Source organism: Chiloscyllium plagiosum, unplaced genomic scaffold, assembly GCF_037043375.1.
Source record: "Chiloscyllium plagiosum isolate Xiang-an unplaced genomic scaffold, Cpla_swu_hap1 HiC_scaffold_12, whole genome shotgun sequence".
NCBI lineage: Eukaryota > Metazoa > Chordata > Chondrichthyes > Orectolobiformes > Hemiscylliidae > Chiloscyllium > Chiloscyllium plagiosum.
This window is the reverse complement of record NW_028270150.1, coordinates 107,326,098-107,338,392: the sequence shown is the minus strand read 5'-3', so window position 1 is coordinate 107,338,392 and position 12,295 is coordinate 107,326,098. Positions and strand designations below refer to the sequence as shown.

General features: G+C 46.8%; 1 protein-coding gene and 1 long non-coding RNA gene across 4 annotated transcripts in view; one reads left to right on the top strand and one right to left on the bottom strand.

Moving 5' to 3' along the window:
* Positions 1-1,686, bottom strand: part of akap11 (A-kinase anchoring protein 11) — a 104,054-nt gene extending 102,368 nt beyond the window's left edge. For 2 of the 3 annotated variants that reach the window (XM_043694429.2, XM_087993172.1), the window contains exon 1: positions 1,553-1,686. The gene's annotated coding sequence lies outside the window, so the exon portion shown is untranslated. The remainder of the gene's footprint in view (positions 1-1,552) is intronic. The other variant, XM_087993170.1, reaches the window with a different exon arrangement.
* A 40-nt stretch (positions 1,687-1,726) lies between these two features.
* LOC148148685 (uncharacterized) overlaps positions 1,727-12,295 on the top strand; it is a 213,158-nt gene continuing 202,589 nt past the window's right edge. Inside the window, exon 1 of the long non-coding RNA XR_015758964.1 lies at positions 1,727-2,120. This is a non-coding gene — a long non-coding RNA (uncharacterized LOC148148685). The remainder of the gene's footprint in view (positions 2,121-12,295) is intronic.

Genomic DNA, 12,295 nt, shown 5'->3' with positions numbered 1-12,295 from the left:
TAATCATACAGGAAAGCCTGATGCTAGTTCCCTCACCATTCACCCTTGTTGGACTGCACTGAGCCTGTACCTGAAACATTTCTGCCTTAGAGAGTAATAATTCTTTAGTTGTGCCTTAATGTAATATCTTTCAAAGGGTTAGACCTTAATTGTTCCCTACAATTCTCTGGTTTGACTGTACCCTGGCCCTGAACTCTCATCCCACTTAAATTAGCTGTTTTATAATTGAGATATTCTTCTTTTGGTTGTTCTTGCCTCTTCTCAGTCACTAATCTCAACCTTCGTACTATAAGCACTCTTACCCAAGTGCCCCCTCAAAGAATTGACCCATCTGACACACTTAATTCCCCAGTACAAGATTGAGCAATGCCCTCTTTCAGTTGCACCAGAAATCTAAAACCATGACAGGTATATGTAGAGTTAATGTTAGTTGTCTTTTCCCTAGAATAGGGGATCTCAAGACTAGGGGATCTCAAGACTAGGAACCATATTTTCAAAGGTGAGAGGAGAAAGATTTTCAAAAATGGACAAAAGGACTTTTTTTTAAAACAGAAAAAACATTTGAAAAGACAGAAAAGTTCACGAATAGGAAAGGCTTGAGGTATATTTGCCAGGCGCAGGCAGGTGGGGCTGGTTTAGTTTGGGATTGTGTTCGGCATGGACTGGTTGGACTGAAGGGTCTGTTTCCGTGCCCTATGACTCTATAATTCTGCCTCTGTATACATCTTCTCGGGCTGACTGTATCTCCTTCCTTCACCAGGGCTGTTCCAACCTCCACTTAGTATAGCTTTATTTGGTTTAGACCTTTGCTGAGCACGCCGGTGAAACTCCCCTCACACCCCTCCCCCAACTCCATACAAGGGCAACAAAGAGCAGAAGTTGCTGGAGAAGCCTCAGCAATTCTGGTCAGCACCTGCGGATGGAAAATCAGGGTTTAACGTTTCTGATTCTTCCTGAGAACTGGGGGACGGTGGACTGAGGCACAACCTGTCCCTCGCCCCAGAGCTAGTGCCAATGTGCACCAGGACCCCAGACACACAAGGGAGTCTCAATATCTTCCTATTCCCACACTTAGCAGCCATGGCACGGGGATTAATAATGTGTGTCAGTCCCTAACTACCTACCTACCTGGGGGCCTTATAGCCTCTTGAGTGCCCGGATGTAGACCTGCCCCTCCGCCCCGGGGTCTGCTGGGGAGGCCCTCCCCCCCCGGGGTCTGCTGGGGAGGCCCCTCCGCCCCGGGGTCTGCTGGGGAGGCCCTCCCCCCCCGGGGTCTGCTGGGGAGGCCCCTCCGCCCCGGGGTCTGCTGGGGAGGCCCCTCCGCCCCGGGGTCTGCTGGGGAGGCCCCTCCGCCCCGGGGTCTGCTGGGGAGGCCCCTCCGCCCCGGGGTCTGCTGGGGAGGCCCCTCCGCCCCGGGGTCTGCTGGGGAGCCCCTCCGCCCCGGGGTCTGCTGGGGAGGCCCTCCCCCCGGCCTTCCGTGCGAACCTGCGGCCCAGTCTATCCTTGCCATTCCCCACCGTCACCAACTCTCCCCCTCCCCCCGGTCTCTCACCCGCTCGAGCCCCCCCAAACCGGCGACAGCCTCCACGATCCAGCGCCGAGTCGGGATCCGGGTCAGACCGCAAGAATCGACGGCAGAACCAACCACCCAGACCGTGATTGAGGGAGGTCAGAGGTCACGGGCCAATAGGATTGGCCAATCGGAGACAGGCCGTTTCCCCGACCGGGGGGGGGGAAGAGCGTGCGACGGCATTAGCCAATCAGGGTTAGGCCACCATTGACCAATCGGAGCGAGGAATCATTGGCCAATCAGAGCGAAGTAGAACTAACCAATCAGAACGAGGGGGCGTGGAGCAGAGCTCAATCATATTGATCAATCAGAGCGAAGCCATATTGACCAATCGGAGCAAGGTTATAATGTCCAATCAGAGTGAAGCATCGTTGCTCGGTGTCAGGTGTGCAGGACCATGTACCAAAAGCAGACAATATGGAGAGGCTCAGCAGCTCTGGGCGGATACCAGGGTTAACGTTTCAGGTCCGGTAACCCTTCCTCTCAGAGCCGAGTATGGATGTTATAACGGCTTGCTCTCTTAAGCTGTCAGTTCCCCTCTGGATGCAATGTGAGTAAACCACTAGAAAGAGAAGAGGCGAGCCCACAGTACTCTGTGGTAAGAGGCTGAAATTAACATCAATGTAATGTTAGCTAAAGGAAAAGGAATAGTAAAAGATGGGTGTTGGTGACCATGTCCTTCATTAGGAGGGCAATTACTGGTCTTCTGGTACCACCCCCCATTTCCCTTCAGAATGTCTGCTCACTTCTGAACAAGGCTAATTGTGGATGAGTGGATGGCCAGTAGTGGCTCTGATCAAAACCTCCAGTCTGGGATAATGACACCTTTTCACAGCTGAAACCTCCCTATCTGGCTATTTCTTTCATCTTTTTGCCTTATCAGGACTGTTGTAGTTTCTTCCTTCAGTCTGTTCAATCCTTATTCAAGACTTCTTATCCTCAGTGATTTTAATCACCATTTTGCCATATTCTATCTTTGACTTAACTGGCCACTTGTCCTCACTATGTTTTTTTTCATGAAGGCCCCCTTCAAGTTAAAATTACAGCCATGCCCCACCCTTTGCCATTCTGCCATCCCCACCTTGCTTTCTCAGATGGCCTGGAGATTATCACAGTACTCATCACTTCCTTGTATCCCTCACCATCCACATAGCCCTTCCCTGTCTAAACTTAGTTTCTTTCTGAAACAAAAGTAGAAATTGCTGGAAAGTCTCAGCAGGTTTGGCAGTATCTGCGGAGCTGAAAATGTGTTGCTGGAAAAGCGCAGCAGGTCAGGCAGCATCCAGGGAACAGGAGAATCGACGTTTCGGGCATAAGCCCTTCTTCAGTATCTGTGGAGAGAAATTAATGATGATATTTCAGATCCAGTGACCCTTCTGAACATTTCACTAGACTTGAAATGTTAACTCTGATTTCTCTCCATGGACGCTGCCAGACCTGCTGAGATTTTCCAGCAATTCCTGTTTTTATTTTAGCATTCGCAGGTCTTTTGGTTTTCACTTTCTTTCTATGACTGCCTCCAAGGAAAAAATCTCCCAAAGTTTATTTACAACCCACTGTCTTGCCTTTAACTCTCTGTTCACTATAACACTTCTGCAGCCATGATCTGCTCAACTACACCCTCATGGCTACCTTCAATGCCCATTAAAGCCATAATTTTCTCACATAGCCTATTGCCCCTACCACCACCCTCTTTTAGGTCAAAGGGCAAAGTTAACTGGTTTATTCATTCATTTGGCTGCACCATACACAATGCTTATATGGTCTTGCAGTCAGCTCCCTTCAGACAAGAGGCAATTATATAGCGGCCTTAGGGGTATGGCTCACTGTCAAACAGATACTTAGATTCGGAGATTGGTGGGAGTAACTGTGCTCTAAAGCAGTAGTCAGATCGCTGGGACCAATGGCCAATTATCCTTACTGGGAGTGGGGAAAAGAAAAATGGAAAATGTGCAATTATAGGAGATTCCACAAACAGTGACAGATGGGATTTTAATAACTATCATTTTGAGTCCCATATTCGTGCCCTTTTGTTCAGTATGGCGAATATTAGAGCCATACAGCATAGAAAAGACCCTTCGTTCCATTGAGTCTGCACAGACAATAACTACCACTTAGGTGTGCTAATCCCAATTTCCTACACTTGTCCCATATGTTTGAATGTTATGATAATTCAAGTGCTCATACAAATATTTTTTAAAGGTTGCAAGGTTTCTGGCCTCCACTACCTTCCCAGGCAGTGCACTTGAGATTCCCATCAACCGCTGAGTGAAAAGGTTTTTTCTCAAATCCACTTTCCTACCCCTTACCCTAAAACTACGTCCCCTTGTGATGGGCCCTTCAACCAAGGGGAACAGCTGCTCCCTGCTCCACTAATCTGTACCCCTCAATCTTATGCACCTCAGCCTTCTCTGCTCCAGAGAAAACACTCCCATAACCTTCTTCACGACTGACCATCCTACCAATCTTTGTGTTGTCTGAAACCTTGCTTAACATTCCCCTGTTTCCATCTACATCATTTATGTTGATAACAAACAATAAAGGTCCCAATACTTGTAGTACTTGCTGGACACCAGACTCCAGTCATTCAGACAGCCTTCGACCACTGCACTTTGTGTCAGATCACTAAGCCAGTTTCTGATCCATCTTGAATGTTTCCCTGAATTGAATGTGCTTTAACCTTCTCAGTCAGTCTCCCACGTGGGACCTGGTCTAAAAGCTTTGCTAAAATCCATGTGGGTTTGGAAGGTGCTGTCTCTGCAATGCTTATTGTAGATAATACACACAGCTGCTACTGAACATCAGTGGTGGAGGGAGTGAATGCTTTTGGATGTGGAGCCAGTGAAATGGGCTGCTTTGTCATAGATGGTGTCGAGCTTCTTGAGTATTGTTGGAGCCACATCGTCCAGGCAAGTGGGGAGTGTTCCATCACACACTTGACTTGATCTTTGCAGATAGAGAACAGGCGGGGACTGAGGAGGTGTGCTACTTGCAAACCTCTGACCTGCTCTTGTAGCCACTGTATTTGTATGGAGAGTCCTGTTGAGTTTCTGGTCAATAGTGACTCCCACGATGATGATAGTAGGGATGGTAACACTGTCAGGGAGTGGTGGTTAGATTGTCTCTCATTGGAGATGCTCATCTCCTAATATCGTGTGGCATGTATGCTACTTCCAATTTGTCAGCTGACGCCCGGGTATTATCTAGATCTTGTTGGATTTGAGCACAACTGCTTCAGTATTTGAGGAGTTACGTGTTTTATTGAGATCTGTCTCTAGGTTAAGCATTTTTAAAAATATAAAACGCAGGTACCATGTTATCCTGGAGCAGAGTTTTTAGAGCAGTAAGACTGTGCTATTTTCTGGGTCTGTAGATTAAGGTGCAAGGATGGCCTTTATTAGGTGATGTGCTCTTCTAGGAGACAGTGAGGACTGCAGATGCTTCGACTGCAGAGTCGAAGAGTACGGTCAGGCAGCATCTGAGGAGCAGGAGAGTCGACTTTTTTTATGCCTGAAACGTCGATTCTCCTGCTTGCATGCTGCCTGACCAGCTGTGTTCTTCTGTCAGATATGGAAGATTAGGGAGAATTTCGGTGTTACTGATTATGTCTGCTTATTGGGGCTGGAAGCTTCTGGGCAAGCTGTTTGTACACAGGCTGTTTCTCCCCTCAGGTCAAATCAGGGCTAACAGTTATACAGACTCTGTGCCCCATTATCTCCCCTCAAATCTGTGTTGTCCATTGTATTTCCTTCTGAAGTCCATGGGCCTCCTGAGAGATAAGAAAATGTGTAAATGGATCTTGATTGAAGTTGAATGTTTAGTATCTGTGTAGGCTGTGTTGGGTAGCCATGTGTTTACTATAGGCCCCCCAATAGCAGCAGAGATGTGGAGAAACAGATTGGGAAACAGATTTTGGAAAGGTGCAGAAGCCACAGGGTAGTAGTCATGGGCGATTTCAACTTCCCAAATATTGATTGGAAGCTCTTTAGATCAAGTAGATTGGATGGGGTGGTGTTTGCAGTGTGTCCAGGAAGCTTTTCTAACTCAGTATGTAGATTGTCCGACCAGAGGGGAGGCCATATTGGATTTGGTACTCGGTAATGAACCGGGACAAGTGATGGGCTTGTTAGTGGGTGAACATTTTGGTGATGGTGACCACAATTCTGTGACTTTCACCTTGGTTATGGAGAGAGATAGGTGCGTGCAACAGGGTAGGTTTTACAATTGGGGGAAGGGTAATTACGATGCTGTAAGACCGGTTCTGAGGAGCATAAGTTGGGAGCATAGGCTGTCAGGGAAGGATGTCGTGGAAATGTGGAACTTTTTCAAGGAACAGATGCGACGTGTCCTTGATATGTATGTACCTGTCAGGCAGGAAAGAAATGGTCGTGTGAGGGAACCTTGGTTGACGAGGGAGGTTGAATGTCTTGTAAAGAGGAAGAAGGAGCCTTACAAAAGGTTGAGGAAACAGGGTTCAGACAGAGCAGTGGAGGGATACAGGATAGCCAGAAGGGACCTGAAGAAAGGGATTAGGAGAGCTAAGAGGGCATGAAAAATCTTTGGCGGATAGGATCGAGGATAACCCAAAGGCATTTTATGCGTATGTGAGAAACACGAGAATGACGAGAACGAGGGTAGGTCCGATCAAGGACAGTAGTGGGAGACTGTGTATTGAGTCGGAAGAGATAGGAGAGGTCTTGAATGAGTACTTTTCTTCAGTATTTACGAATGAGAGGGACCGTATTGTTGAAGAGGAGAGTGTGAAAAGGACTGGTAAGCTACAGGAGATACTTGTTAGGAAGGAAGATGTGTTGGACATTTTGAACAACTTGAGGATAGACAAGTCCCCCGGGCCTGATGGGATATATCCTAGGATTATGTGGGAAGCAAGAGAGGAAATTGCAGTACCGTTGGCAATGATCTTTTCGTCTTCACTGTCAACGGGGGTGGTACCAGGGGACTGGAGAGTAGCGAATGTTGTGCCCCTGTTCAAAAAAGGAAAGAGGGATAACCCCGGGGATTACAGGCCAGTTAGTCTTTCTTCGGTGGTAGGTAAAGTAATGGAAAGGGTACTAAGGGATAGGATTTATGAGTATCTGGAAAGACACTGCTTGATTAGGGACAGCCAGCACGGATTTGTGAAGGGTAGGTCTTGCCTTACAAGTCTTATTGAATTCTTTGAGGAGGTGACTAAGCATGTGGATGAGGGTAGAGCAGTGGATGTAGTATACATGGATTTTAGTAAGGCATTTGATAAGGTTCCCCATGGTAGGCTTATGCGGAAAGTCAGGAGGCATGGGATAGAGGGAAATTTGGCCAAATGGATAGAAAACTGGCTAACCGGTCGAAGTCAGAGAGTGGTGGTAGATGGTAAATATTCAGCCTGGAGCCCAGTTACAAGTGGAGTTCCGCAGGGATCAGTTCTGGGTCCTCTGCTGTTTGTAATTTTTATTAATGACTTGGATGAGGGAGTCGAAGGGTGGGTCAGTAAATTTGCAGATGATACAAAGATTGGTGGAGTTGTGGATAGTGAGGAGGGCTGTTGTCGGCTGCAAAGAGACTTAGATATGATGCAGAGCTGGGCTGAGGAGTGGCAGATGGAGTTCAACCCTGCCAAGTGTGAGGTTGTCCATTTTGGAAAGACAAATAAGAATGCGGAATACAGGGTTAACGGTAGGGTTCTTAGTGAGGTGGAGGGACAGAGGGATCTTGGGGTCTATGTTCATAGATCTTTGAAAGTTGCCACTTAGGTGGATAGAGCTTGTAAGAAGGCCTCTAGTGTATTAGCGTTCATTAGCAGAGGGATTGAATTCAAGAGTCGTGAAGTGATGTTGCAACTGTACAGGACTTTGGTTAGGCCACATTTGGAGTACTGTGTGCAATTCTGGCCGCCTCACTTTAGGAAAGATGTGGAAGCTTTGGAGAGGGTGCAGAGAAGATTTACCAGGATGTTGCCGAATGGAGAATAGGTCATACGAGGATAGGTTGAGAGTGCTAGGCCTTTTCTCGTTGGAACGGCGAAGGATGAGGGGTGACCTTTTATAGAGGTTTATAAGATGATCAGAGGAATAGATAGAGTAGACAGTCAGAAACTTTTTCCCCGGGTGCAACAGAGTGTTACAAGGGGACATAAATTTAAGGTGAAGGGTGGAAGGTATAGGGGAGATGTCAGGGGTGGGTTCTTTACCCAGAGAGTGATGGGGGCATGGAATGCGCTGCCTGTGGGAGTGGTAGAGTCAGAATCATTGGTGACCTTTAAGTGGCAATTGGATAGGTACATGGTTGGGTGCTTAAGCTAGGACAAATGTTCGGCACAACATCGTGGGCCGAATGGCCTGTTCTGTGATGTATTGTTCTATGTTCTATGTTCTATGGTGTAGATGTTAGAATTTGTCTGCAGTGTGAGGTTTGGTTGATTGTTCTGAGTGGAGGTGTAAATTGGAATGCCAGGTTGAACAATGGTTCCAAGCAGTCTTCTCTATGAATGGGTATTTTTAAGACCACAAGACATAGGAGAGGAAGTAAGGCCATTCAGCCCATCGAGTCCACTCCACCATTCAATTATGGTTGATGGGCAATTCACTGCCACTTACCCGCACTCTTCCCATGTCCCTTAATTCCTTGTGAGATTAAGAATTTATCAATCTCTGCCTTGAAGACATTTAACGTACCGGCCTCCACTGCGCTCCGTGGCAATGAATTCCATAGGCCCACCACTCTCTGGCTGAAGAAATGTCTCCTCAATTCCATTTTAAATTGACCCCCTCTAATTCTAAGGCCGTGCCCACGGGTCTGAGTATCCCCGCCTGATGGAAATAAATTCCCAGCGTCAGTCCTTTAGCAGAGCCCAGCCCAGCTGTCCCCTTTGCTTTTAAAAGTTTTGAAAAGTCCAGGGTCTTGTGCAGTATTTTGGATGATAATTTTTGCTCAATCCTACAAAGCAGCAGTGAGAGGCAATGAGAAATTTCCATCGGCCAGGAGGTGTGTTGGATGGCAGTTTCAGGAAGGTCGAAGAACCATAGGTACAGGCCACCTCTGGGAAAGGTAGGAGAGATAGGCAGGTAGTGCGGGAGTCTCCTGTGGCTACCCCCATCTCAAACAAGCATGATGTAGGGGGTGATGGACTCTCAGTGGAACGTAGAACTGATAGCCACGTTTCTGCTACCGAGATTGCCTCTACTGTAATGAGGGGCATGTTAGCTTCCAAGCGATCAATTGTGAGAAGGGGCTGTCTAGTCAGAGGCACAGACAGACATTCCTACGGCAGACAGCGAGACATCAGAATAGTGTGGTGCCTCCTGGGTGCCAGGGCCAAGGATGTCTTGGGGAGGGTGCAGAATATTCTCAAAGGGGAGAGTGACGAACAGGAGGTCATTGTACGCTTTTGAAGCAATGACGTAGGAAGAGAAAAGGACAAGGTTCTGAGGAGAGAAAATAGGAAATTAGGCAGGAGGTTAAAAAGTAGGTCCTCAAGCGTGGTAATACCTGGATTACTCCCTGTGCCACGTGCTAGTGAGGTTAGGAATGTGGGGATTGAGCAGATGGATGTGTGGCTGAGGAGCTGATGCAAGGAGGAAGGATACAGAGTTTTGGATGATTGGAATCGCTTCTGGGGTAGAATTGACCTGTTTAAGAAGGACGGATTGCACCTGAACTAGAAGGGAGATGTGCGAGAGCCACTTCAGACGATTTAAATTAGTTGGGGTGGGTGGGTGGGACCCAAAGAGATGGAGGGGGGGGAAGAGATCAGTCTGAGCCTGGTATGGTTGGGGGAAAAAAAACAAGTCAGACAGTTAGAGAGTCATAGAGATGTACAGCATGGAAACAGACCCTTCGGTCCAACCTGTCCATGCCGACCAGATATCCCAACCCAATCTAGTCCCACCTGCCAGCACCCAGGTAGACAGGTTAGTGAAGAAGGCATTTGGTATGCTTTCCTTTATTGGTCAGAGTATTGAGTAAAAGAGTTGGGAGACCATGTTGTGGCTGTACACGACATTAGTTAAGTCACTTTTAAAACACTCAGTTCAATTCTGGTCTCCCTGCGATAGGAAAGATGTTCAGAAAGGATTCAGAAAATATTACAAGGATGTTGCCAGGGTTGGAGGGTTTGCGCTATAGGGAGAGTCATAGAGATGCACAGCATGGAAACAGACCCTTTAGTCCAACCCGTCCATGCCGAGCAGATATCCCAACCCAATCTAGTCCCACCTGCCAGCACCCGGCCCATATCCCTCCAAACCCTTCCTATTCATATACCCATCCAAATGCCTCTTAAAAGTTGCAGTTGTCCTAGCTTCTACCACATCCTCTGGCAGCTCATTCCATACCCATACCACCCTCTGTGTGAAAAAGTTGCCCCTTGGTTCTCTCTTACATCTTTCCCCCCTCACCCTAAACCTATGCCCTCTAGTTCTGGACTCCCCCACCCCAGGGAAAAGACTTTATCTATTTATCCTATCCATGCCCCTCATAATTTTGTAAACCTCTATAAGGTCACCCCTCAGCCTCCGATGCTCCAGGGAAAACAGCCCCAGCCTGTTCAGCCTCTCCCTGTAGCTCAGATCCTCCAACCCTGGCAACATCCTTGTAAATCTTTTCTGAACCCTTTCAAGTTTCACAACATCTTTCCAATAGGAAGGAGACCAGAATTGCATGTAATATTCCAACAGTGGCCTAACCAATGTCCTGTACAGCTGCAACATGACCTCCCAACCCCTGTACTCAAATACTCTGACCAATAAAGGAAAGCATACCAAATACCACCTTCACTATCCTATCTACATGCGACTCCACTTTCAAGGAGCTATGAACCTGCACTCCAAGGTCTCTTTGTTCAGCAACACTCCGTAGGACCTTACCATTAAGTGTATAAGTCCTGCTAAGATTTGCTTTCCCAAAATGCAGCACCTTGCATATATCTGAATTAAACTCCATCTGCCACTTCTCAGCCCATTGGCCCATCTGGTCAAGATCCTGTTGTAATCGGAGGTAACCCTCTTTGCTGTCCACTACACCTCCAATTTTGCTGTACCTCTTATACTCGCATCCAAATCATTTATGTAAATGACAAAAAGTAGAGGACCCAGCACCGATCCTTGTGGCACTCCACTGGTCACAGGCCTCCAGTCTGAAAAACAACCCTCCACCACCACCCTCTGTCTTCTACCTTTGAGCCAGTTCTGTATCCAAAGGGCTAGCTCTCCCTGTATTCCATGAGATCTAACCTTGCTAATCAATCTCCCATGGGGAACTTTGTCGAATGCCTTACTGAAGTCCATATAGATCACATCTACTGCTCTGCCCTCCTCAATCTTCTTTGTTACTACTTCAAAAAACTCAATCAAGTTTGTGAGACATGATTTCCCATGCACAAAGCCATGTTGACTATCCCTAATCAGTCCTTGCCTTTCCAAATACATGTACATCCTGTCCCTCAGGATTCCCTCCAACAATTTGCCCACTACCAAGGCAGGCAGGCACAAAGCAGAGAATGCGATAGGACTAATCAATTAAACTACATTTATTTCAATACGAGAGGTCTGGCAAGTAAGATAGATGAACTCAGGGCATGGTAGGGAACACGGGGCTAGGATATCTCAGCTGTTACTGAAACATGGCTGAGGGAGACACAGAACTGGCAGCTTCATGTTCTCGGGGGGTGGCGAGAGAGGAAGAGGAGGAGAGATTTTGATTAGGGGTAATATTTTGGCTATACTGAGGGAGCATATTCCGGGGAGTACGTCCTCGTAAGTTATTTGAGTGGAACTGAGAAATTTGAAAGGGATGATCACCTTATTGGGATTGTACTATAGACCCCCAAATAGTCAGCAGGAAATTGAGAAACACATTTGTAAGGAGATTTCAGATACATGTAAAAATAATAGGGTGCTTATGGCAGGGGATTTTAACTTTCCAAACATAGGCTGGGACTACAATACTGTTAAGGGCTTAGGTGGAGAGGAATTTGTTAAATGTGTATAAGAAATGTTTCTTCTTCAGTATGTGGATGTACCTACTAGAGAAGTTGCAAAAACTTGACCTACTCTTGGGAAATAAGGTTAAAAATCAACCAGGTTATAGTCCAACAGGTTTAATTGGAAGCACACTAGCTTTCGGAGCGACGCTCCTTCATCAGGTGATTGTCGCTCCGAAAGCTAGTGCTTCCAATTAAACCTGTTGGACTATAACCTGGTGTTGTGTGATTTTTAACTTTGTACACCCCAGTCCAACACCGGCATCTCCAAATCTTGGGAAATAAGGCAGGGCAAGTGACTGAGGTGTCAGTGGGGGAGCACTTTGGGGTCAGTGATCATAATTCTATTAGTTTTAAAATAGTTTTGGAGAAAGATAGACCGGATGTAAAAGTTAAGTTTCTAAATTGGAAAAAGGCCAATTTTGATTGTATTAAATAAGAACTTTCAAAAGTTGATTGGGGAGTGCGTTGGGGTGGTGGTGGTGGGACCACAGATAGTTGCAGATAAAGGGATAGTTGAAAAGTGGGAGGCCTTCGGCAATGAGATAATGAGAGTCCAGAGATAATATGTGCCTGTTAGGGTGAAGGGCAAGGCTAGTAGGTGTAGGGAATGCTGGATGATTAGAGAAATTGAGATTCTGGTCAAGAAAAAGCAGGAAGCATATAGCATTTATAGGAATCCCGAGAAGAGTATAAAGGCAGTTGGAGTATACGTAAGAGGAAAATCAGGAGGTCAAATAGGGGATGTG